General features: G+C 32.5%; 1 protein-coding gene across 5 annotated transcripts in view; it reads right to left on the bottom strand.

Annotated features, from left to right (window-relative positions):
* The window catches only part of LOC149564757 (MADS-box transcription factor 15-like), a 287,442-nt gene that overhangs the window by 117,004 nt on the left and 144,519 nt on the right, over positions 1 to 25,919 (bottom strand). The gene's annotated exons all lie outside the window — the stretch shown is intronic.

Raw genomic sequence — 25,919 nt, 5'->3', positions numbered from 1 at the left:
GAATGGTGACTTCTTGTGTGATCACTGTGTCTGTATCTATTGTTGTCATTGTTGATGGTGCTCCCTCAACCTTTTCCTCTTCTTGAGCTTGAATTATAGGGATTGCTCTACTTGAGTCGTTCCTTTCTTCTTATTCATTAGATATTGAGGTCATGTATTTTAATATTACTTCCTTTATTCCTGTTGATTGATGGAAGTATAAAAAGGATAACAAAATATTCAGGAGGGGGTGAGTGTGAATCAGAATCCTAAACACTTTTACATTTCAGCAATTTGTTCAAACATTCACTGGTTGTCTTATGCATGTAAAACTTGTAAGAGTAAACTTGTTCAAATATTTAAATCTAATCTATGACATGTATGAAAATAAGCACATAACACAATACTTGTCACCCAGAAACCCTCCAAGGCGAACGTAAAACTGGGGTGGGGATGACAACCACAACTGTCCACTACTACAATAATGAAGTTAATCTATTAGGGTTACAATATTTGACAATAATATATGATATACCCTATGAGGCATATTCATTATTAAGAGCTTTTGGGACTATTAGGTCTCACCTTGTTAGAGGATTCAACACCTATAATAAAGTAATGACTCTGTTAAGAGATTTACAAAGATCTATTATGACCACTCTATTAAGGATTTACCCTGATTCATGTTGACTAAAATTCATTCAGTACCTGACTCTCAGTATGCTCTGTAAGCTTATTTCTAGTCTTCCTCTTAGCAAATTGATCCTCTCTTCTTATTTGTTAAATGTTTCTTTCCCTTCCCTACAATGATTAGGTCTCTTGCTCTATTAGGAAACAACATAATACTTCCACTGACTTTTGATCTGGTCTTAATCCTTCACTTCACTATTCACATATCTCACTCAATTCTTTTCTCTTTTGTCACACACAATCCTTATCATCTTGTTTAAGATCTCCTCTATTTAAAGAATTTTGTAAAGAGTTTTCTAGATGCTTCCATCTTTTGCTTCCACATATGAGTCGATGATCACAAAACATAGGGATTTGTGATCCACGTCATAAATGCATAAAACTATTTATAAAAAGCTCTATAAATATTAAATGTTCCTTCCATATTTTCTTGAAAATGCTTGACCTCAAATTTTCTATCATTTCTTATTTGTAAGAAAACTCTGCATTGCTTGGCACAAACTATCTATGTACATTGCAATTGTTGTTGATGCTCGGTTTCTACCGTGCTTGACACCTGTTATGTAAATCAACACTTATAGACTTGAACTGATTGGTAAGTTTTGAGCTTGGTTTGTATAGAACTACTCGGCATCCACATACTTGCTCGGCTCCTATAGAGATCGGTACATATATACTTATCTCCTTTGTAGCTCTGGACTTCAATTGGTCCACACAATTCAATATGAACAATCTCTAGTATTCCTTTACAGATGTTAAGTTTCAAAATTTCCACCTAGTAGTGAACTGAAAGAGTTCAGCAATTCTGACCTAACATGTGAATCATTTCACTATGTGAGACATGCAATTGAAATCAGAACTTCGGGTTCTAGGTCGGCTCCTATTTGATATTTCAGTGAAATATCTAATATACTTAATTTAAACTTGCAGGCAAAAGGAGAGAAACTGTTGAAAGTAAACCTAAGACCTAAAGCCTAAATAATGAAAAAGAGGTGATACACCAAAAGTGATTATGGAAACTCAAATACACTTAACGGAGAGGACTATATAGCTATTTGAAATGCAAGCAAAGCACATCTTCCTGTAAATATTTGCACAAATAATTTATAATAAGGTTTCAATAATGAAACAACAAAAGCAGGAACATGGACAGCTCACTTTAATCAATTTCACCTTTAAACACACATATTATAACCTGCTTTAAACACACATATTATAACCTGCAAATAAACTTACTTTACTACAAACAGGTGTTGGAATGAGACAGAAAGATAAGGAATAATGAAAATTCTCAACTTATCCTATCAAATCACTCAAAAACACGAACAGAACTTCTAGAAAGAAACAAGGCTTAATAGTGAAAACAAAATAGGATAATCCCACTGTTGTCACTTGTATTACATGTCTAGAAAATGAATTATAGATTTTGCAAAAAGTTCAGGACTCAGAAAAAAAATCACAAAACTCTGTCATAAAATTATAACTCTCCAAAATGACTTACAAAACTCATTAAGTACAAACCAAGCCTTGGGTGGAATGCAAAAAAAAAGCCTCCAAATCAAGGCTCAATAACTCACATATTGAAGTCCTACCCCTAGGAAAACTCCATTACCTCATAAAGAAACCAATGAGTCACTCATAACCACCATAAAAACGCTCTAAGAGCCAATAAATCTGTTATAAAAATCTAGAGTTTTCTGTAAAAATCCGAAGCTTGAATTCGAAAACACTTGCCACTTTTGCAAGATACTTGCTGAATATCTTACTAGTTTTCAAGATACATGTCGTTATTGCTGAATATCTTACTAGTTTTCTTTAGCCGCCATGAAAGATACTTGTTTACTGCTGGAACTTGAGTTTTGGGTTTTCGTTATTCAAATTATTTGCTCAAAAACTGGGGTTATTGTATTCCTTTCAGCTGCCATGAATATAGATTATATTTTCATTGTCAAATAGACAACATTGAAGCTGTCTGCAGGGTTTTATTTTTTTCTGTCTGAAGGAATGAACACACAACTACATAATCTATAATGGCTCTTCACGTTTGTTTTTTTTACATGTAACATTACTAATTTCCTTAGTTATACCTTCTATTGGATTTGCTTCTCTCTTGAGGAAAAAACCTTGAGCATTGACAACTAACATAATCTGTGAAAGCCACGCATAATCTACTGGACCACTTCCAAATATATTGTCGCCCTGTACCTCCAATACTAACAAGTGTTACTAGAAGGGAGCCGCCTACCTCAATTCTAAAAGCTGAATTGGTCAATCCACCATATTAGTTACAGTAAGTTTAATTTCCTTTCGCCCAGCATTCAAAAGAACATTTCATTCCTTTGAATAAGTCTTTTCAAGCCAGCATTCATCTCCCATACAAGCAAATTTATCCAGTCCAAGAACCTGAAGGAATGAACCATACAGCGCAAGTTCAAGATTCCCATCTTCATTTGAGATGGGATTGTCTATTGTTACTAATTTTGTGCCATCTAGAAATCTTCCTTACACATGAACTGCTTCCAAAAGATGAGCAATAGATGCAGCAACTTGATGCCTTCCCAAAAGATGCATTCCCAAGCTCATCAAATCATCTATTGTTCTTTTCCCATCTCTAATAAACTCCAAATAATCAAATCATCTATTGTTCTTTTCCCATCTCTAATAAACTCCAAAATAATTAGTTTATTGAGTTGTATCCCACTGGAAAAACATTAATCTGAATCCTTAAAAGTATTGATATTTTCTGCGATTTTGAACAAGTGATTATTCTTCTCCTCTTGTCTTTTCTAGATTTCTTTTGAACATCCTCCGTAGCTTCCAGGCTTGAATCAGCTGGATGGTCTCTAAAATTATATTTAAGGCAAGAATTTAAGTTCATTAAAGCATTGTATGCATACTTAATGTGCATAAACCTTTCCTGGCCATTATGTTGAATACTCAACCTCTCCAAGGATCATACCCTAATTAAAATATCTCTTCAGTAGAAATTATACCAAATCAGCAGAGTACTTCGTGCCAAAACCTTACATATAAGAAATGTAATACTAAGTGTTCTGCTCCTCCCACATAAAGATCAACAGGATTCCAGTACCGCTCCTTTGATTTATCAACTATTGCTTGAGAGTTTTTTGGATTAATGGTAACTACTTTTAGTACCCAGTAAGGAATCCAATTATTTTTTATTGCCACTGTACTTCTCATTAATGTATGAACTGGCACACCTGATCCTAATCCTTATATAAAATTCGGAAGGAGAGTAAGTGTCAAAATAAGTTTTCTTCAAGTCCTGCAATTGAACATTTCTCATATGGACTTTGACCTATTAGATTCATAAAATATCCTAAAAATGGAAACATTCCTGCAACATTGTTGAGTCATCCTTACTTTTTTCACTTTTCTTTTTCTTTTTCTTCCTTTTCGAGCTATTATATTTGTTGGATAAACTATCAATAGATGCATTATCAAAATAGTCATTCTCAGAAGATGTTGATAACAACTTAGATACACTTCAAACTCAGTTTTTTGGACTATTTCTTTTAGTTTCATATGTTGCACTGAGAATATGATCAGTTATTTGAAAATGATTACTCTGTTGTTTATGTTCATCCTTTTTCGATATTTTGTACAACATTGACAATATTTTCCTCTGTTCTTATCCTATTCTATAATATTTAAAAGAGTATATCATGAGCTTCGAGCACGGGTTCGTAACACTCATAAACTATCTTTCTGTGATATTCATTTGAGTAGTTAGAATACATTTTGCTATTTTTATATGTATTCAGAATAGGAAAAATATTGCATGTGTGGGTAAAATAATTACAGATAATTAGTCATTGCTTAGATATTAAAAGATCTAACCCCACTTTTTTCCCATGCAAGAGAATGAAAAGCCGGAGCTATCAGATTCAGAGCTGAACCAAGAGTGGCAATCGTGAACACCTAACTAGTCAAATGCTAAAAGGCAATGACTAGTTACCTCTGACTCTACCTCCTTGTGCTATGTTTTTCGTATTCTCAATATGTATAAAAGTATTAGTCAGACTCATCGCTTGTGTCAGATCTTTTCCTTTCAACATATCAATTCATTCCAGTTTTCTTTTTTTTTAAATCAGTTGTATATTTGAAAATGAATAATACAAGGACATTTCTTATTTTTGTGAAATGTATGCCATTTATGTACTTTCCCTATATGAATACTTAAATTTTACACGTGCAAAATTTCAGTAACAATAGGTATCAGTTTTACTTTTAAAACTTAACTTTGTCATCTTACCTAACGAGCATTGTTTGCACATTATATTGTCACGCTTCCTCAACATAGGAAAATCTCTAACTTTTCTCATGTTACTAATACTAACCAAGTTACCAATATTAACATGACATAATCTACTGTCTCATAGCCACACATCATCAATTTCTAGGTTGATCACCCTTTCTAATCAATTTTCCATCAGTATCATATATCTTAGCAATCTTGTTTTCAACCTCAACCTTACATGTTGGATTATTCAATTGTGATACACTCACCAAATTATAGTTATGTCCTTCAACATAGTAAGCATTATTACATAAAATATTTTTTGTCAAATTGATAGAAACTTTTCCTTTTATCAAACATGGTGCATCATTACAAAATCTTACACTATTTCCATCATAACAATTAAAGGGAATGAACTTGCCTTTATCTATAGTCATGTGATGTGGACACCCACTGTCAATGATCCATTTTTCATTCTTGCCTTTGTCTTTGTAATCTTTGTTGTCTTCATCTCTTCTACTTTTGTACTTGTCACCACCTCTGTAATTCTTCTTCTCTAGACATCTAGCAACAATATGACCAACCTCATTACAATTGAAACAAATGATAGTTACTTTACCTTTAACCTTTCCTTTACCTCTATGAAATCTCCTTACCAACAGTGCTTCAAGTTAATCTACATCCTCCTCATCTGTCTCACTGTGACTAGACACGTATTTTTAATTTGTATTCTTCTTGTCATTAGATTCCTTCAGTGATAGCTTAGTTTTGAAAGCAGATTCAATATTTTCAAGTTTGTAATTATCAAGGTTAGATATCTCAAAATTAGTGAGCTTACCTACTAGACCTTCAAGAGTTCAATCATTTCCTGGTACACATTTTAGTTCTTGTATTGCATAAACTTTAATAGCATAGATGGGTAGCAATGTTTTCAAAGCTTTTCTTAGTACAATATTGAACAACATTCTCACCTTCTTGCATTCACATATCCTAGAGCAATATTGAGCAACATTCTCACCTTCTTGCATTCACATATCATCGAACTTACCTCTGAGACTTTCAACATTTGCTCTTAGAACATTATTGTCACCACCACAGATGGTGTGTAGAGAATACCACATTTTCTTTGCACTATCACAACCTTTCATATGATCAAACTCATCATAGCTTAGGCCAGAGGAAATCTCCAACTTTACCAGGTTGTCTTCTTTCTTCTTTTTCAAATCTTTAGTGGTTAGGCCTCCAACAGGACCAACATGCTCAATAATAATGGTAGATTGTGCATAATCTCCAAGTCCTCCAAGGTGTAGCTTCATCACGCTTTGTCATGAAGGAAAGTTATCTATATTAAGCTTCTGTAATCCTCTTTTTCACATCTTGATCTTTGTGCTTCTAGTATCTTCAAACTACTTCTTTTAACCAAATGCCTTTGATACGAATTATTAGATTTCATTAGAATAATTAGGGGGGGTTGAGTCAGTTATCAAAGGTCTAGATGTACTATTAAAACTTTTCACAGCTTAGGTGAACCCATAAAACATTTATCATCATCCATGCATCCATAAGATAAACATAAAACATGTAGGTTACTGTCAAATCAATTTGTAGAAATATAAACATAAAACATAACAAATTCAATAACACACATGACACAATGATTTACATGGTAACCAAATTTGGGAAAAACCACCAATAACATGTTACACTTTCTCACTCTTCTAAAGTGATGCCGTATGAAAGGCCAAGCTTGTTAAAGATTACAATCAACATTGTTTTAAAATGTGACGTTGTTAAAGGATTTCAATCACCCTATTAGGAGTGAGCCTTTTTAGAGGACTTTAGACCATTCACATGGAAATTCACCCGATTAAAGGATTTACAAATGATTGTTAGGTCAACCTCAATCCAAAGAATTTACCCTAGTCTGATACAATTAGTAAATAGTAACATTAAGGCTTGATTTGATAACAACTTACATCTCCATTTACAAATTACACATCTATGTTTCAGTCCTCCATTCTGCTTTGCTTTCACACACTTCAGCTCTAATAGCTTATTCACCTTTCAAGCATCCATACTCTTAAGCCTTCTTGCTTAACTTGACAATGCAAAATCTTTACATAGGTCACTAAATAAAGCAATACCCTACACTCCTTGTCTTCTTTAAGTTCTCGCATAGGACAACCTTTGCTTCTGACCAGCCATCTCTATAAATAGAATTAAAATATTTTTTTGTTTCATTCTCCATCGTCCAATTTATGGTTAGAACAGATTTTGTAGGATTCAATGAATCTACCTCTTATTTCATTACATTCCCTTCTAGAAACTTCTCGTTCAATACTCTTTGAATTTGACACAAAATGGTTTACCATGAATTCTATGCCACCAACTCACTAATCTTATCTTCCACATGATTCACACAATCCAAGAAAATGAACATGTTAGCACGGATCCATTGAATTCATGATCTTTCTAATAATGCTAGCACTCGCCATTAACTAGCTTTTAATGCTCAACATATACTGCATTGCTCGACATCCACTAAAAAATCAATCGACATGAACTAAAGTTTACTGGTGCTCAGAGTCAACTAAACTTTATTTGGCATCAACTGTTTCACTCAACTTACACTAAAATTGACTTTTTCTCATCTCCAACTAATTTTATGCTCAACTTGCAATAACTTTTCTCGGCACCTACTATCCACTCGGTCAAGCTTCGCAAATCAACCTTGTTTAACTTGTTCTTCTAAACTTGCTTAAAGAAACTAAACTTTGCAACCTTAAGTATATTATCAATACACTATCATATCACTGTCGTAGCTAATTATTGTACTCCTTTTCCATATCATTACTTAACCCTTCATCTAAGCTTTATTGTTACATCATTTGATCAAATCCTCTTTATCAATCAAATAAGTGATACTATCTAAATAAAATAAGAAGTAGCCTTACCAGAAAAAAGCAGGTTTGACATTAGTGACATAACAATGATTCAAACACATTTATCATACTTGTATCAATCTGTTTTCAATAACCAATTCTAAGAGGTATTCTCATCCCCATTTTCATTCTTTTCCTGAATTCCTCAAAATAAGTATCGACGACATTCAAAAAATTTGCTCCTAATTGAGCAATGTATTCACTTATTTTCCTTGTCACCAGTTTGTTTTGTTCCCAAACAATGTTTCCACTACCAGGAAAATCTTTTTGTATATAAAATAATATACATATAATGAGGGATTCAAACCTAAACATTGAATTCTTTGCTTTCTTGATGGATGCCAGATTTTTTACCAATTGAAGTCCTTGAAGCTCAGCAAGGATATATTCATGAGCTTTCACCACTATTTTGCATGCTTGGTCCACTGCCATACATGACACACTGTTCAATCTTCTCAATTGATAAAATTTGTAAGTTGTATCCCTTACTGCAAATTCGATTAATAGATCATAATCATTTTGTAATGCATAAGCCTTCTCCACTCCACTCAGGGCATGTTTTTGCCACAATTTCCTCTTGACTAAGATGTGTTTGACTCATTTGACTAATGGAATAACATTTCATCTTCTCTTTGCTAATCTTTACTCGATTGACCCTATCATCTCATATTTTCTCCGAATCACTTTTAAATCTCTTGCCTAATCGCCAAATTGCCAAAAAATTTGTTTGCTCTTAAAATGTGTATGCAAGGTGTCAAATAATGTCTTAAAAATATTATATATACCTCCTTTCGGTCGATTTATGTTCTCCATTAATGTTGTTTGCTCCAGTAGGTAGAAGCCAACTATCTTGGTCAATATTGGTGCCTCTAAATTAGGTCTTTAATATACAACAAAATCTCTTCCATCTCACTCGGCCTATACAATAATTTACTTATGAAGTACTTGGTGCGTGTTATAATGCTCAATCAACATAGATAATTTAAGATGACATGATCATCTTCTCAATTGGATTGGGTGATCTCAACTTCATTTGCTCCAGTATTTCCATCTTCTTCTTTCCATTTCATTGTTTGATTCATCTCTTCTTTATTTGATCGATGTCAACAAAACATTTACCTATGTTTCTTATGTGATTTGTTGATAGTACTTAAGTCCTATAATTCTTTCTTAAATGTCCAAACTTGTGACCATTGGAATATGCATTGTTAGGTGCATAATTCTGCCTATCAATTGTTCAATAGGATTTTGTTATGATCTAGATTCATATGCTCTATGCCCATACTTCTAACAGTTATAGAAACATCCTTTAAATCTAGGTGTGGTAGGTGCATTCCTCATTCTTGACCTAGACTCATGTATTTTATGTCATTTCTTGTAGTAAACACAATAACCAGTAAATTTTGGTTTAGGATTATTCATACCATGTTTACTTCGGGAAATGTTTGTAGTATGACCAAGTTTTCCACAACGATAACATTTTGGTTTGCCCTTTGATTCTGAATTTCGTAGTTCTCCATTCCTAGATGATTCTCCTTGCTCGGTGCATGAATGTTCCGACGCATCAGTACTGCCAAATTACTTCATAAGTTCTTCACAGTATTTTATTACTTCACTTGGTTTGTTGAATCTTTCACTATGTTCTTTCTCAGTTTTCACTTCATTCTTTGTATGTCCTTCTATGATTTGACATTTTCTATTTCCACATCATTTTGATTTAATTCTTGATTTGCAAGCATCGGTTGATTCATCATGTCCAACTGAGCATTTGCAAGTTTTTGCACATTTGATATCCTTTCTTAAAGTAGTGTAGCCATTACCCTTTTGTCTTCCTCGGCCATAGCCTTCTCTTCTTTAGCTTTTTTCTTTGGCTCGGTCACTTCACACAGTCTTACTAGTTAGCTTTCATATTCCCTTTCTAGTCCTCTTATTTCTTCATTTAGGAGTGTGTTCTTTTCAAGTAGATTTGTAGATGCTTTATCATTTGGATTGATTGGCTCAAACTATCCTTCAATCTAAACTTCTTATTAGGAAAATAGTTTATCGTGGATCGCCAATTCCTTTCTTCTTTTTAGGGATTTCTTTAGATCTTATAATGCTTTCTCAAGTTTCTACGGTATGAGTTGGATATCAATCACCTGATTGTTAATAACCTTGTCCAGTTTAAAAGCCTCCATCTCCAAGTGACTAAGCTTCTCAACTAGAACCAGAGGCTCTAATACTAATTTTTAATTTATGATAATATAAATTGTTGATAATTGACTAATGAAGGTATGTAATTGTTTTCATTTATGACAAACTATGCTGTACATGTTTACAAGAAACCTCAAAAATAAACATACTTAGCTTTTGGTACTTAGAAATTGCCTTAAGTATGAAATTTGGTCTACAACAGTCTATTGTTTTGTTTGTAACTTGTTATTAACATCATATTATGATTATCAAAGTTAGATGGAGATTGTATACATGTTGATAATAATGTGTATAATCTAGGGAGTCAATATGAACTATATAGAAAATAGATATTCATGTTTTACCAGTGAAAAACGATAGCAAAATTAAAAGAAAGGAATTATTTTGTTTACAAAATACTCACTTGTGCAATTCGGGTTGACATCCTAGATGTTTAATCTAAGTTAGAAAAGTGTATTGTTGTCTTAGCCAAACTAGAAAAAAATTGTGTAAAGGCATGGTATTTATACAAAGGACATCCTGCATTGAGACGTATAATTCTGAAGCAATTGTGCAATTGTTGTGTTGAGAAATTGTATGTGAACTTTTGTGAAACCGACATATGGAAAGTTAAGTAAAAGCTATTTTGTGATCCAAGATCAAGCTGAAGATCAGAGATCAATTGAAGAAGTTTGATTACTTGTTTGGGTTATGAGCACTTCTTTTAATTGGTAGTGCATGTTTGGGCAGTGGGCTCATCTTGCGTATACTATACTACAAATCCTCTAACAAAAAACTTATATATCAGTATACTATCTAGCGGGTATCATCCCCACCAGAGTTCTCCCTTGGCTAGGGCTTCCCTAGTTAGCAAAAGGTGGTGTTATGAGTTATCTTTGTGCATGGTTCCTATTGCTATTCAACATTATCTTGTTATGTATGGTGTAAGATAACAAATAATATCCAATTGGTGACTAAAGTTTTTAAATTACTGATTTAACCCCCCCCCAGTAATTCCTAATTCTAACAACTGATACTAGAGGACAGTTACTCTGAAGACTTTTAACAGCTTGAGTAAGATCCCTACGGATATGGAACAATTGATGAAGAACCTTGAGGACGCACTTCAACAAATTGATCTACTTACTAAACAAAGAGATAAGCTGAGGAATAGATATGAAGACTCCAAAGTATACATTTGACAATTGAAGAAAAATATCGAACATCTCAAATCCAAGATTAAATCTATTGAATCTTAAACTAGTTATGATTATTATTCAAAACTAAAGACGGAGTACAAGATCTTAAAGCATGAATTGAAGATTACCAATATGAAGTTAACTTTGAGGAATGATCATAGCAAAATTGAAGCTAATTTGAGGACTGAGAATGTCGATCTTACAACAAGTTTGGAAACGAAGACATTTAAATTTGACACATTAAAAGAAGACCATGAAGAAATTCATAAGTACAATGAGGAACAAAGAAATGCAGACAATGAACTTCGAGAAGAAATCAACGAGGCATTTGTAAAAGCATTAGACATCTGTAAAGAAAAGTGAGAAGATTATAAGACAAGAAGATCAAAGTCAGTTATCGAGTTTGATTCAGCTAAGTTGAATTAAACTTGTTTGTAGCACGAAAATTTACATAACTTGAATCAGAGATCAAGGTATGGGTAGCAAAGTTGGGAAAAGGTGTATCGAGATAAGTTTAGATTGTATCTAAGCTCTCTTATAAATTTGAGCTTAACTAAACTAGTCACAAAGGAATTAAGAGTTACTATTATTACAGAGAAAGATAAATCTATAGCAAAAGATGAAAACTATGTTTTTGCTATAAATTTCGTGGAGCGAAGTTTTATGGAACTTTGTACTGATGGAGGGAACCTATGGCAAACCTCTGGTAGCTTCTGAAGATTGGATAGATGATCTTGAGCAGTTATTTGATTTCAAAACACAATTGACAACTTTTTCATCTTTGCAAAGTACATAATTAATGCAAGTCCAAGTTGATGGAATAAATGGAGTAAAGACTTGATTTTCACGTCATTGCAACCACATCTAAAGTATAAAGCACTCATAAACGACTTATCCAAGCGATTTCGAAGCAAACCCTAGTTTTCAAAAAGCTATTTTATCCTTTTTCCACAGAATTTATACGAGAAAGCTCATATTTGAGAGAATTATGGATATTTCAGTAGTTCACAATATTGAGAATAAGGACAGACCAAAAGTAAAGATTGTTTCTGTAAAACCATTGAAGGAAACCCTAAGTTAGCATTATTCGTTACACTGAACAATGTAGTTCATTCGGAAGATGTAACAAGCCATCTTAACAACAAGCTTGAATCTACTGGAAGTGAGTATATGAACAAGGATACAGACTTAGTTTTCAATCACGATATGACTGTAAAAGCTGAATTTGAACACTTAAATGGAACTCGACCTATTCAAATATCATTTCTACAATGAATTGGACACAGCTGAGTCGACACAAATCATATTAAATAGAATACATGATGGGAAACTACGAATGCAAGATAGTGTAGTTGATATCTCAACCGACCTTATTCATGGGGTAATTGGTCTTTGCAAACACGGTAGTGTACCTATAGGTGAGAAAATGGTTTAAAAGGAAGTTGAGAGCTACATCAAAGCAATATATATTAGAAATGCCATCGTGATCACCACCACTAAGCAAGATGATGGAAAATTCTGAAGTAGAATCAATGCCTTCTCTGTATGTGCAAGTTCAAAGCTTGATGAATTGTCAATCAAATTCATCTATGCCACCTACAAGATATGTATTGTGAAGGAACAAGTTAATCCTAGTGAAATTCTAAGAATTCAACTTCTTGAAAACCTAGAAAAGATCAAAAGGACTAAGAATGGTGTGTTTAGGTTTCACTCACTGATCAATCATTTAATTTTCCATGTGCTTAACAGATTTTCATATTTTTCAGTCATAGAGATTAGGAGCAATGATAAGTGTACAATGGAGAAGATCACAAAAGTGTGTAGAAGACATCTAGTAGAAAAGATATTGGACAGTGGGAACATGATAATAAAGACATTTCACAATGAAAAAAGACAACGATTCAAAATTGCACCCACAATTGTAGATATATATAAGGAAGAAATTGGTGTCATGGTTGATACATATTATACTTACATTCAAGAAGTAGAAGCTTGGGAAACACTTCATGATCCCTTAGGTTATGAATTAAGTGATGAAACAACAGTTTCATACTTTGATTTACTATTAAAATCAGAGAACGACCAAGTTGAATACATATTTGGAAATTATAATGAGATTAACCAATCAACTCATCAGGCATCCTTGGAGAAGGCATCTCACAAGAAGATTGAAACTATAATGAAGAGAGCTTTACCAAAGGCTGGTATGACTAAGAGTTTCTATTGCAAACACATCTTTGGAACAAAGCATTCCCTATGAGGTAGTATTAGATGTCCAACCATGTGAGCCAAAAAGAAAATCTGATAGGTTAGTAGAACTTGTGACCACAAAGACTAAATGGGTCAAGCAACAAGCCACTAGACAATGTAAGACACAAAAGACATTTTTTATAATTGTTGAGTCTAGAAAAGAACAAGAAGTTAAACAAGCAGACAAGGTAATAGCCTCTAAGCAACTAGGAGGAAAAGCTCGGAAACCCTCGAAGCCAAAGAGACAAAAAGATAAACTCAGTTATTGCAAATGACGACAACTTTCTGCAAATGAACAAATTTTGTGATTTGTATAACAAATTTGAGAGAGATCAAATTGACATCTCTACTATGAGATACATTATAGCCAACAATCTTAAACTGAGAATATTGAAGGCTCAATAAACTAGAAAGTCTATGATAGACTTATTGAAAAGAAGGCATCAGCTATAATAGACTTACTGAACACTCTTCAACCTTACTTGAGAAACAAAGTAAGACCAATTCTATTTATGGTGGGTGACAAGGGCAAGATCAGAAGTGAAACTGTGGCAGCCATAAACTAGATGATAACAAAGTCCAAAGCAGCATCTTCACCAGCACCCAAAACCTTGGAAGTGTTAGTAACTAGTGATGCAATGCAGATAGATTAGGCCAATGCTACAACATCTAGTTAGTAAGATTGATGATTTTGAAGGACACCAGGCTAGTACTCATAATATTATCAAGAAACAAGAACTTTAGAAGGGAGAAATTTTGAATTGTATACAGTTCTCACCTCTGCTGCAATAGCCAAAGATACATGGACTACAGGTATGAGAAGTCTTAAGGAGAATTCTGATTATTCTATGACGATACTATTAGTTTAAGGTAGATGTTTTACAGAGATTTTGACAATCATTGAATAGTATTTGGACAATTTTTGACATCTTAACCTTTGCCATTGATGTCAAAGGGGGAAAAGTACATAAGAAATTTGTAAATTAGAGAAAGAGGAACAAATAATATTGTAAAGTATATTATAAGGGGAAGCATTTGTAAGATGGACAAATTATAATAGAGATAATGTGAATGCTTTATTTATTTTAAGTTTTTGATACTTAGCTAATTTTCCCTATTTTGTTGCCATCAATGTCAAAGGGGGAGATTTTTGACAATTGACTAATGAAGTTATGTAATTGTTATCATTTATGGCAACACACAATGTACATGATTACAAGAAACCTCAGAAGTAAAGACACTTAGCTCTTGGTACTCAGAAAGTGTCTAAGTATGGAATTCGGTATATAGCAGTGTATTGTTTTGTTTGCAATTTGTTACTGACATCATATTATGACTAGAAAAGTTAGATGGAGATTGTAGACATATTGATGATGATGTGTATAACCTCAAAAGTCAGTACAAACTTTACCAAAAAGAGATTTTATTTTACCAGTGAAACAAGAAATCTGAATTAACGGAAAGCAATTATTTTGTTTACAAAATAAATACAAGTCCAATTAGGGCCAACATTCTAGATGTTTACTCTAAGTTGGAAAAGTATATTTTGGTCTTAGGCAACCTAGCAGCAATTTTTATAAAGGCATGGTATTTATGCAAAGGACATCTTGCGATGAGAAGTATAATTGTGAAGCAATTGTGTAATTATTGTGTTCAGCAATTGTATGTGAACTTTTGTGAAAGTGATATATGTGAAGTCTTGTAAAAGCTATTTTTTTATTCAAGATCAAGTTGAAGAGCAAAGATCAATCAAAGAAGTTTGATTACTTGTTTGGGTAGTGAGCTCTTCTTGTAAGTCAAAGTGCATGTTTTGGTCGTGAACTTATCTTGCATCTACTATGCTACAACTCCTAACAAGGTTGCAACAGCCCTAATAGGGATTCAAAGTCTACTAACAATAACTAGCTATACTGAATTTTCTCATTGACTCCTAACAAACTCCACCCTCTAACAAGGAACTTATATATTAGTATATTATCTAGTGGGTATCATCCCCACCGGATTTTTCCCTTCGCTAGGTTTTCACTAGTTAATAAAAATATTGTGCATGGTGACAAAAGTTTGTAAATAACTACTTCACCCCCGCCCCCAAGTAATTCCTATTTCTAACATATATGAAATAACAAGATACTAATAGCGGGGGCTGAATCATTAACACACTTTTAATTTTCAACAATTCATTCACGCATTAACCACTTGACTCATCGATATAAAATTTGCAAGAGTGAGCTTAACGTAACATGTAAATCTAATCTATCAAATGCATGAAAATAAACACATAACACAACATTTGTTACCCATAAACTCTTAGCATGAATGCCGACGATACTACTTTGGGGGAGTATCCTAAGAATTGCAGAGAGTTAACATGTTGCATTCAAAACTGTTTGGCATTGGTGAGTATTGGCAGTATCCTAAGTATTGAGGAGTTATAGACATGTTCGACATAGTGTCCTAATGATGTGCTGCAATATGTAGAGTACAAGTTGAAGATGTACGAAAGTTGTACATGATTTACAGAGAGAAATTCAGAGACAGAGTACAAGCAAAGCAAATCCTAGTATTTGTTTGCTAATTTACATCTTAAATGCAGTGAGAAGACGTACAGTCAAGTAATGATAGAGGATTGTCTATTGGTGACGTTAGCAAGTGCGCAAGCCTTATTATCACATGTCTCAAGTTTTGTATACAACGTGAGCTAAAAGTGCTATTGTAATTGTAATTAAATAGTTATCTTATTATAATTAATTGTGAAAGCCTCAAGTCTGACTCGAGCAATTATTTTGAAGATATGGTATAAAGGAATGATGTTTTCCTTATTTGTAAGTATAGATTCAAGTGTCAAGTGTTAAAAGTAGCAGAGTAATTGGTAAATGTGCATAAGTGATCCAAGGCGTTCTCAAATTCAAGATTTGTCATCTAGTTACAAGATCAGATGGAGCAGAGGTCCGATTGACAAGTCAAAGGAAGAGAAAGGAAGTACATTTCATTTCTATTATTTTGCAAGGAATAGTACAGACATAATTTGGACAGTGGATTCATTTGTCTTGTCCTTGAAGCTATTTAAACAATGGGTCCAGCTATCTTCCACAACTACTAAAACGGTTGGAAAAACTCTTAACAAGGTTGGAATCTACTAATACGGATTCAAAGTCTCTTTATAGGGACTAATATGTACTGAATGTACTCATAGACCCCTAACAAAGTCCATCTTCTAACAAGGAATATTTATATTAGTACATCATATTGTGCGTGCTATCCCCACCGAAGTTTTCCCTCTAATCAAGGGTTTCCGTAGTTAATATAACTGGTGTTATTGTGCATGAGTATATTGTTGTGGTCTCTGATTATATTTCTCATATGGTTAAATTTTAATAAGGTTGATAATTGTGATATTAGTTGGATAACTAATTCAAACTTCCCTTCTCTTAGTTATATTGATGGATTATATATTCTAATAGAAACCCTCCAAGATGAAGGTAAAACTGGAGTGGGGATGACACCCACAAATCTTCACTACTACAATAATAAAGTTAAACTAGGGGTCATACCTCAATCAAAGGCTATATAAGAAGCATGAGGATTACCTTGCATCAATAAGTTCACAGACATATGTTACACATTGACGCAGTGGATCTTAGTTTAGGAGTTGCCTAAAGCAATCAAAGAGATGGAGCTATAAATCACTCACAAGCAAGGTGATAGAGGGAGAAACTGAAAAATATTCATATCTGCATGTGAAGATAACACATCTTTGGCATTGTTGTTAAAGAGGGATAAATTCTTGTCAAGAAAAGTGTATTGAGTTTAGCAAATTCCAGAGGGAGAAATTCAGATATAGAAGAAAGAGAGCTATCGAATATCTACTTAGAGGGATAAAGTGTAAAAGTGTACCTGTTGATTGTATCTACCTAGTAATAGGGAGATAATGTTGAGGGATATATAAGAAGCAATCAAAATAAAGTCATAAAAATGAGTTGATTGATTGTCTATTGATCAAAATAAGAATTTTGTAACCTATTCAAAAAGTGGAAGATTGATTGTCTATTGATCATAATAAGAATTTTGTAACCTATTCAGAAAGTGGAAGTAACTAATACACGAAGAGATTTCGATACAAGGAACTATTTTCTTTTTGGCATTTTGTTACTCTTACTGATTAAGTCTTGTCATTTTTGTTTTACCTCAATGCCAAAGAGGTTGAAAACAGAGTGATATAATTATGATAAATGTGTTTCAATCATTGTTTTGTCACTAATGTCAAACTTGCTACTTGCTGGTAAGACAATTGCTTATATAATTTAAGTACTATAATTTATTTAACAGATGAAGAGAATTTGATCAAATGACATAACAGTAACACTTAGAGGAAAGGCTAAGTTATGATATGAAATCGAGTACAAGAATCAGTTAAGATAGTGATATTATGGTGCATTCATAATCTTCTTAAGGTTGCAAAGGTTGGATTACACTAAGTAAGTCTAGAAGAAAAAGTTAAATGAAGTTTCTCTATCGAACATGACCGAGTGGATAGTAGGTGCCAGGCAAAGTTAGTGCAAGTCAAGCAAAAAATTATTTGGAGCTAAGTAAATTAAATTTCAGTGTAAGCCGAGTGAAATAATGTAAGCTAAATAAACTTTAGTTGATGTCGAGCACCAATAAACTTTAGTTTGTACTAAGTGCTTTGATAGTGGATGTCGAGCAACGTAGTATGTGTCGACCATCAGAAGCTAGTTAATGCCGATTGTCAGCATTATGATAAAGTTCAAGAATTCAATGAATCTAAGCTGACAAATTTGATTTCTTAGATCGTGTAAACCAAGTGGAAGATAAGGTTGATGAGTTGGTGGCACAAAATTCATGGTGAACTATTTTAAGCGAGAATTCAAAGAGAATTGAAGGAGAAGTTTCTAGAGGGGAACAAAATGAATTAAGAGGTAGATTAATTGAACTCAACCTAATCTGACCTAACCCTAAAATGGATGATGGAAGATGAACGACAAAAGCTCTTAATTCTTTATTTATGGAGATGGTTGGTCACAAGCAAGGGCTGTCATATGTGAGAACCTAAGGAAGACGAAGAATCTAGGGCATTGCTTCCTTCAGTAACCTTAGAGAAGAGAGTGCATTGGTAAGCAAAGCAAGAAGGATTAGGGTAATGGATGCTTGAAAGGTGAAGAACCTACCAGAGATGAAGAGTGTGAAAGCCAAGAAAAATGTAGGGCTAAAACAAACATCTACAATCTGCAAGTGTGTTCTAAGTTGTTATAAGATCAAGCCTTACTATTAATCTCTAATCATTGTATTAGTCTAGGGTAAATCCTTTAGATTAAGGTTGACCTAATAGTCATTTGTAAATCCTTAAATCGGGTGACGTTCCAAGTGAATGATCTAAAGTCCTCTAACAAGGCTCACTCCTAACAGGGTGATTGAAATCATTTAAGAGGGTCACATTTAACAGTGTACATTGTAACATTTAACAAGGTTGGGCTTTCACAAGGCATCACTTCAAAGGAGTGAGAATGAGTAGCATGTTATTGGTGGTTTTTCCCAAACTAGTTTTCAAGTTAAATCATTGTGTCAAATATGTAAATCAATTTGTTATGTTTCATGTTTACATTTTAGCAAATTGATTTGGCAATAACCTACAAGTTTGAGTGATCGGTTGATCTAATGAATGCATGCATGATAAAAATCTTCTATGGATTTGGGTTCACATAGCGGTGAAAAGTTTTAACTGTACATCTGGAACTTGGATAACTAGTTAAGCAATTACATCAATTTAAGCAATTAAACATATGTTTTCATTATATTACTTCTCTACAAAGGATGGTAAAATTTGATATCTTTGCACCTTCTCTCCTTAAAAATTCGTCATCACTCTTGAAATATCCTCTATTATCATGTCTTTTGATTTCTTTCTATAACGATAGGTAATCATGCCCACTGTACTATTGTTTGTATTTTATTCATGATTTCGAATTCCAAGAAATCTTCTTATTACTTGAAACAACAAATGTGTTATCAAAGACTCAAACCTAAATACTACATTTTTTGTATTCTTAATTCTATTAGTGTTTTATAGTAATTTTATCTTTAATTTACACATTTACTTTATCCTTCTTACCAATCATCAGGTAAGCTACATGGATCAATCCAGCACATACTAAGTTCAATCTTGAACTATAATTCATCGTATACATAATTATCTTGCTTATCATCGTAACTTCAGTTTCAACTATCACATTCAGCATCATGTTTCTTCAATCAGACATAGTTTTCATATTGGCTTCTACCAACTTCTTTACATTCTTCTCATTCAAGGGGTTTCTACCCTCATTGCCAAGTCCAAAAAGCTTGTTAATTAGGTTATTATCTGTCCTGACTGGGATGTTGCCTACCAAGAACATATCTTCATGGATTATACTTGCAATAATTTGCATCCACTCATGGTTATAAAATTCCATATTCTTAATGACATTCAGCACATTCAGGCGCTCAAACCCTTGTTTAAGTGAAAGGTCGTTATTACATATTAAATCCAAATCATTGTCAATGTCACTCTTCCCAATACTCTCAAACTTATACTAAATGTATGCCTTAATGTCCTCTATGTGTAAAACATTATTGAGAACTTGCGAACATACTCCTAGGGGATCATCTTGAATTGAAATGGAGAGATTCTTCTTAAAATTATACTTGGACCTGTCACCAACATTACATATAGTAGGACTTGCAATTTTTCCAAATAAAAACTTCAAATTATGATTGCACAAATGACAAATACCTTGACTTTGTGAAACTAGTGCTTACATTAATTCGCTTCTTATAACACTTCATATTTTTCCTAGAATTTGCACCAAAGCTCTTCTTTAACTATTGCCCAATCAAATGGTACTCAACTACTGTGTTTTAACCCTTAAATAACATCCAATTCAATTATGCATCAATTGTGAAAGTATGCAATCAATAAAAATTGTCTTTGTTTACTAGTAGTTTTGTTTTCCTTCGCGCATTCACATACAGCATTAAATTTTCTACAGACTTAACCACAACTTCAACATATCATGTTATATCTTGCACTAACTTCACATACCTTTATTCTTTCTTTAACATTTTTGCTAATCTAGTGATGCTAATTCCTTTATTAAACTATTCAATTTGATGAGCCAAAACACTACAACTGACTTCAATCTACTTTCAAGTGCTTCACTTTACTTACCTTCCAACCCCACATGTGAACTTGCTAGATCTTTAGCTTTAACAAATACTTCATTATATTCTTCTACATATTCTATTATAATATGTTTTTGGTTGTCATTGTTACTATCATTCCTTTTCACAATTTTTTTCATGCTCCTTTTGAAATTAGGATTCCTCGTATTGTTCCTCATGTCCAATCTACAAAATGTCGCCATGTCACCCATATTATTACATAACTGACATACTAGCATATTGTTTCAAAATCAGGTCCAGACTAGTTAATAGATGCTTTGCAACCTCTAGCAATACGTAAAAACTTGCTGACCTTATAACACAAAATGTTAGTCCTTCTTCCTTCAATAGATCTTCTTGTCATAGGGTTAGTACCTCTAAACATTCTACTATTGCTATTACTATTATCAAATTTACACTTCTTACAATTGACTACTTTATAACCAAAACCATCTCACTTATAAAAATAAAAAAAAAGTAATATGTTTAATTAACTTACCTGTATAGTCTCGTTTCATAGGACCAAATTTATTACATGGATTATGTCTGCATTCAAATTCATTTCTTAGTTCTTTAGGTAATTCAACCTACTCAGGTACATCAATTTTTTCAAGCTGATTAGCTCTCTCAACTTCCTTAGTTCTGACTTCAGAATGACTTGCCTCAATGTTATTATGATTATCATTTTCTTGCATAGGCTAGTGATTCTTTGGATTTGGTTCCTTTCTAGCTTCAGATTTCTTAGCTAACTTTTCTCCAAGGTATCCAAGAACTGTTTTATCATAAAGGGTCTATATAAATATTTTCTCATCAAAATTTCCAACACGAATATTACTTCTCAAGCTCTGCATACTACAACTTTGTAGACTTAAGCTCAAATATTATTTTAGTAAGATTGAATCTCAAATCTGTATTTTTAGATCTCAAATATGATTCAACTTTAATAGTATTATCCTTGAAACTTAACTGTATATCTATAATCTTAAGTTCATGCTTGAGGATCTTATTTTCTTTCTTCAGTCTTGAAACTTCATCTATCTTATCTTTTAGCTTCCCAAAGTAGTATTTGGCATCTTCATATTTTTCCTTCTGAGCATCACTTTCTTCAGCAAGAATATCAATCTGCTCGAGAGCTTCTTCTAGGTCCTTTTGTAACTATTCCATATCCATATAGATCTTACTCAAGCTGTTAGGCCTTCTTTGAGTAACTATGCTCTTATACCAATTGTTATAAATAGAAAATACTATGAAGTGGGGCTGAATCACTTTTTCACAAATTTTAGACCAAAACTTAATATCTTTAACATATTTATAACTTGCAAAAGAGGGTAAACTAACTATCCTAAATAGTAAATAGAATTATGAAATAAAGTAACTAATAACATCATATTTTGTTAACTAGTGAATTCTTGGCTTGGGGAAAAGCCCAGTCGGAATGGTACCCACAAAATAATCTACTAATAAAAAGTATCTGGTAAAAGAATTTGACCCTTTAAGGAGTCTATTACATTTGTATAGTGTCTCGATCCTTCTTAAATGACTAGACCTTGTTAGAAGCCTCAACCCTATTAGGAGACCTATTATATATAACTAATAAATGTATGAAAGATGAGCCCACTGCGAAAACATGCAATGTACAATAAAGTTCTTCAATACAAAAGATAGATACAAAAACCTTTGCACTCCTGCTAATATCTTCAATACGTGATATTTCCTTTCTTGCACTTCACAAAACTTTATCACAAATCACATGTCTTTGATCGTACATTAGAATTCACATCATGCACAATTTCATTTGATTGCAAAAAAATTACTCTTAACATTGCATTTGCAATCTTTCCTTTACACCTTGCTAATTCATAACTATCTTATTTGTTAGCCTTCATACTTTTATTGTGCTTATCAAATTAGATAATTAATTTTTGCTATCTTAAGATTCACATCTACGATGTTGTCCCTAATTAGTTAACTAATTATTTTTCTCAAACAGATAATTCCAAACCCAAAACATTTATTTCCTTATCATACCTTGTTCTGCTTGTACAATACTGCAAATAGTAAAATTATTGTAAAATTATTGTAAGTTTGTGTATATTGACTGTATTGTCCTACGGACTTGCACATGTCATCATCATAGTCTCTGTTAGCCGTACCTAACTTCGTATGTTTCAACATTGCTTCTTTAAACTGTGCTCACCAAAAGTCTGACTGTTTTGTCAGATTTAAAGAATTTTTTAATTACGCATCCCAAAATTCTATCATTATAATCTGCTAAGTTCTCATGAATTATATGTTTCCATATATACAACATTATGCTGAATAACCCAGCTAAATTTCCAACAGTTATTAAATCAAAATAAAAAACAAGAAAACTTGAAGAAAAGGATAATCATTTACAACTCAATGATTGTAAATGTTAGATCAGATATAAACCGAGAATTGAGATTGTAACTGGTGCTAAAACTAGAGGTAATTTATTTCAGTTAAAATATTTTGAAGTAGGTTATCTTGTTTCAAAACTTTAAAATAATTGTTTATGATAGAGAAATTCTTGTTAAATAAACTTTGATAACATAGTAACGGTCATTAATTATAGTGTGGTCAGAGATTTACCTATCATTATGAAGCCTACTAACATGATGTGTAAGAAATGAGTAATGGAAAAGAAGATAAGAAATACATTTTAGAGAAAGCATGTGCTACCATAGAAAAGATGGAATTGGAATTGTTAAATAAACTTTCCTAAATTAAGAATTAGAGGAAGAGACATACATTCAACAACCGGATAGATTTTATTAACACAGCAAGAAGACATGGTATGCAAACATACTAAAGTCCTTTATAGATTATACAAACATCCAAGAGCTTGGTATGTGCAATTAGATAAATACTTGTTGCATTTGGAATTCAAGAGAAGAACTAAATGTAGTAATTTATATATCAGAATTAATTTATATGGACTTTTGGTCATTGACGTTTTTGTGGATGGAATTATTATTGGAGCAAATGATGAGGTAAGTAACAAGATTTCTGATGAAACAAAAGGATAATTTTAAATGTCTATTATAAAAGAAATGAAATATCTTCTTAGATTGAAAATAATTCAAATTAACTAAAAATGATATATTTATATTTCAAACTAAGTATCTTAAGGAATTACTAGTACGATTTGTATGGAAAGTTACAAACCACTCGAAATAACTATGGGTATAGGTTGAAAATTAACTACTACTTATGACTCCCCTAGAACTATTCAATGAAGGTACATATCTATGATTGGTGTTTTGTAATACTTAACTTATTCTAGACCTAACATAGCTAGTGTAGTAGGTGTTCTGATAAGATATAAGAGAAAACCTAAAGAATCAAAGTTGGTAGTAGCAAAATGAATTTTTAGTATTTGAAGGGAACTTTGGAATTTGGTTTGTTGTATGCAGATCGGGAAGCAAATCTTGATAATAATAAAAGTATATGTAAAGTTTCAGTTTTACTTTGATAAATATTGGTTTCATGCCTAAGTAAGAAGCAATATTCTAAATAATTATCTACTATAAAACCAGAATATTTGGTTGAAGAAAATATTTCTAATCAGTTGTTATGGATGAAATAAATACTTGAGGATATTGGTATAAGTTTCTATGAACCAATCATCATGTATTGTGATAATAAAATTACAACTAACATGTCAAACAATCCAGTATTCTCTTCAAAGGCTAAACAAATTTTCGTCAAGTATCATTTTCCAAGAGAGAGTGACACTAACAAGGAAATTAAGATCAAATATATCAGTACAAAAGAACAAGTAGCATATATCTTTACTAAACCTATTCCTAAGAAAACATTTGAATATCTCAGAGGCACGTTTGGGGTGCTTCATACTATTGTTTAGGGAGACTAGTCACATGATGAGAAATAGTCCTGGAGCTCTCATATGATGATTTTGTGTAATAGTGTATGTTGCAACTTGACATTGTTTTTGGTTTCATATTGGCTTGATCTATTATAGGTGATTAGATCAATATTTAATAACTACAACAGTGGGGTTTTCATTGCACCAAAACACCAGTTTGTCATTGCCCGATACTTCCATTCAACTTACAGTACATGAGAGGTAGTTAATTTTTTCTCATTAATTCTAAGCGGAGCGTAGAAGATTTTTTCCATAATAACAAGAATAAATTATCATCAGTGGGAGAAAGATTTCTTACAAGATTAATACTTCATATTATCTTGGCTACTTTGACATTGATATAATAGGGGGGAGAATATATGAAAAACCATTCATATAGGAAGATATTTATATCAGAATATTCAACATGGTATATGTTAAGGATATTTACAAAATAATGTTTAACATGTCTGTGTATAAGTCATTACCTTTTTAAAATGATAACCATTCAGGTGTTGATCATACTAACAAATATAAAATACTGAATTTTAGTCTCTCTTCATGATTCTAGTAAGCGTGCATGAAACAATAGGTTCTATCAGGTTCTCTATGAGCCATTATTATAACAACTATTGAGGTGCTTACTATACCAACAAATATAAACTGATGACTCTTACTCTCTCTATGTTTCTCCTGCACATGCATGAAGCAATAGGTTGTAGTTTTCTCTATATAAGTCATCATCTTCTTAGGTTGGCTGTTGTTAAGGTGTAGATTGTACCAATAAATATCAAATGATTACTCTCACTCACTATGTGTTTCAGATAAATAAGTAACAAATAGTAGGCTTTACCTATTTTATTATCACTTATTGTCTTCTTAGACTAACTATCATTCAGGTGTCAAGAGTACCAATAAATATAAAGTGATTACCCTGACTTTCTCTTTCTATTTTTTGTAGATGCTTGTAAAATAATAGGCTCTAACTATCCCCATATAAACTATTGTGTTCTAGAGAATGATAAGCAGAGAGTTGTTTATTGTACCAAAAAGCTTACAATAACAACTTTCTCTCTCTCTATGTTTCTTGAATTTCATATATGTTTCCTCTTTCTTGTGTAATAAATTATAAGGTTTACGAGCATTTTAAAGCTGTGCACTATTTTATGATGGTAATTCTTTTTTATAATGTTATCTAAGTATTTAGTTTTAATAATATTCTAATAAACAATGATTATATGATTGCAAGATTTTCCATTAAGCCTGATTAGAGGGATACGAATTTCTTTTTTATTTTTACATTATATTATAATTATGTCTAC

The sequence above is a fragment of the Cupressus sempervirens genome, chromosome 3 (genome assembly GCF_028749045.1).
Source record: "Cupressus sempervirens isolate cs-2001-9-10 chromosome 3, ASM2874904v1, whole genome shotgun sequence".
NCBI lineage: Eukaryota > Viridiplantae > Streptophyta > Pinopsida > Cupressales > Cupressaceae > Cupressus > Cupressus sempervirens.
The sequence above is the reverse complement of the archived record's forward strand: the minus strand, read 5'-3'. Positions and strand labels throughout refer to the sequence as shown.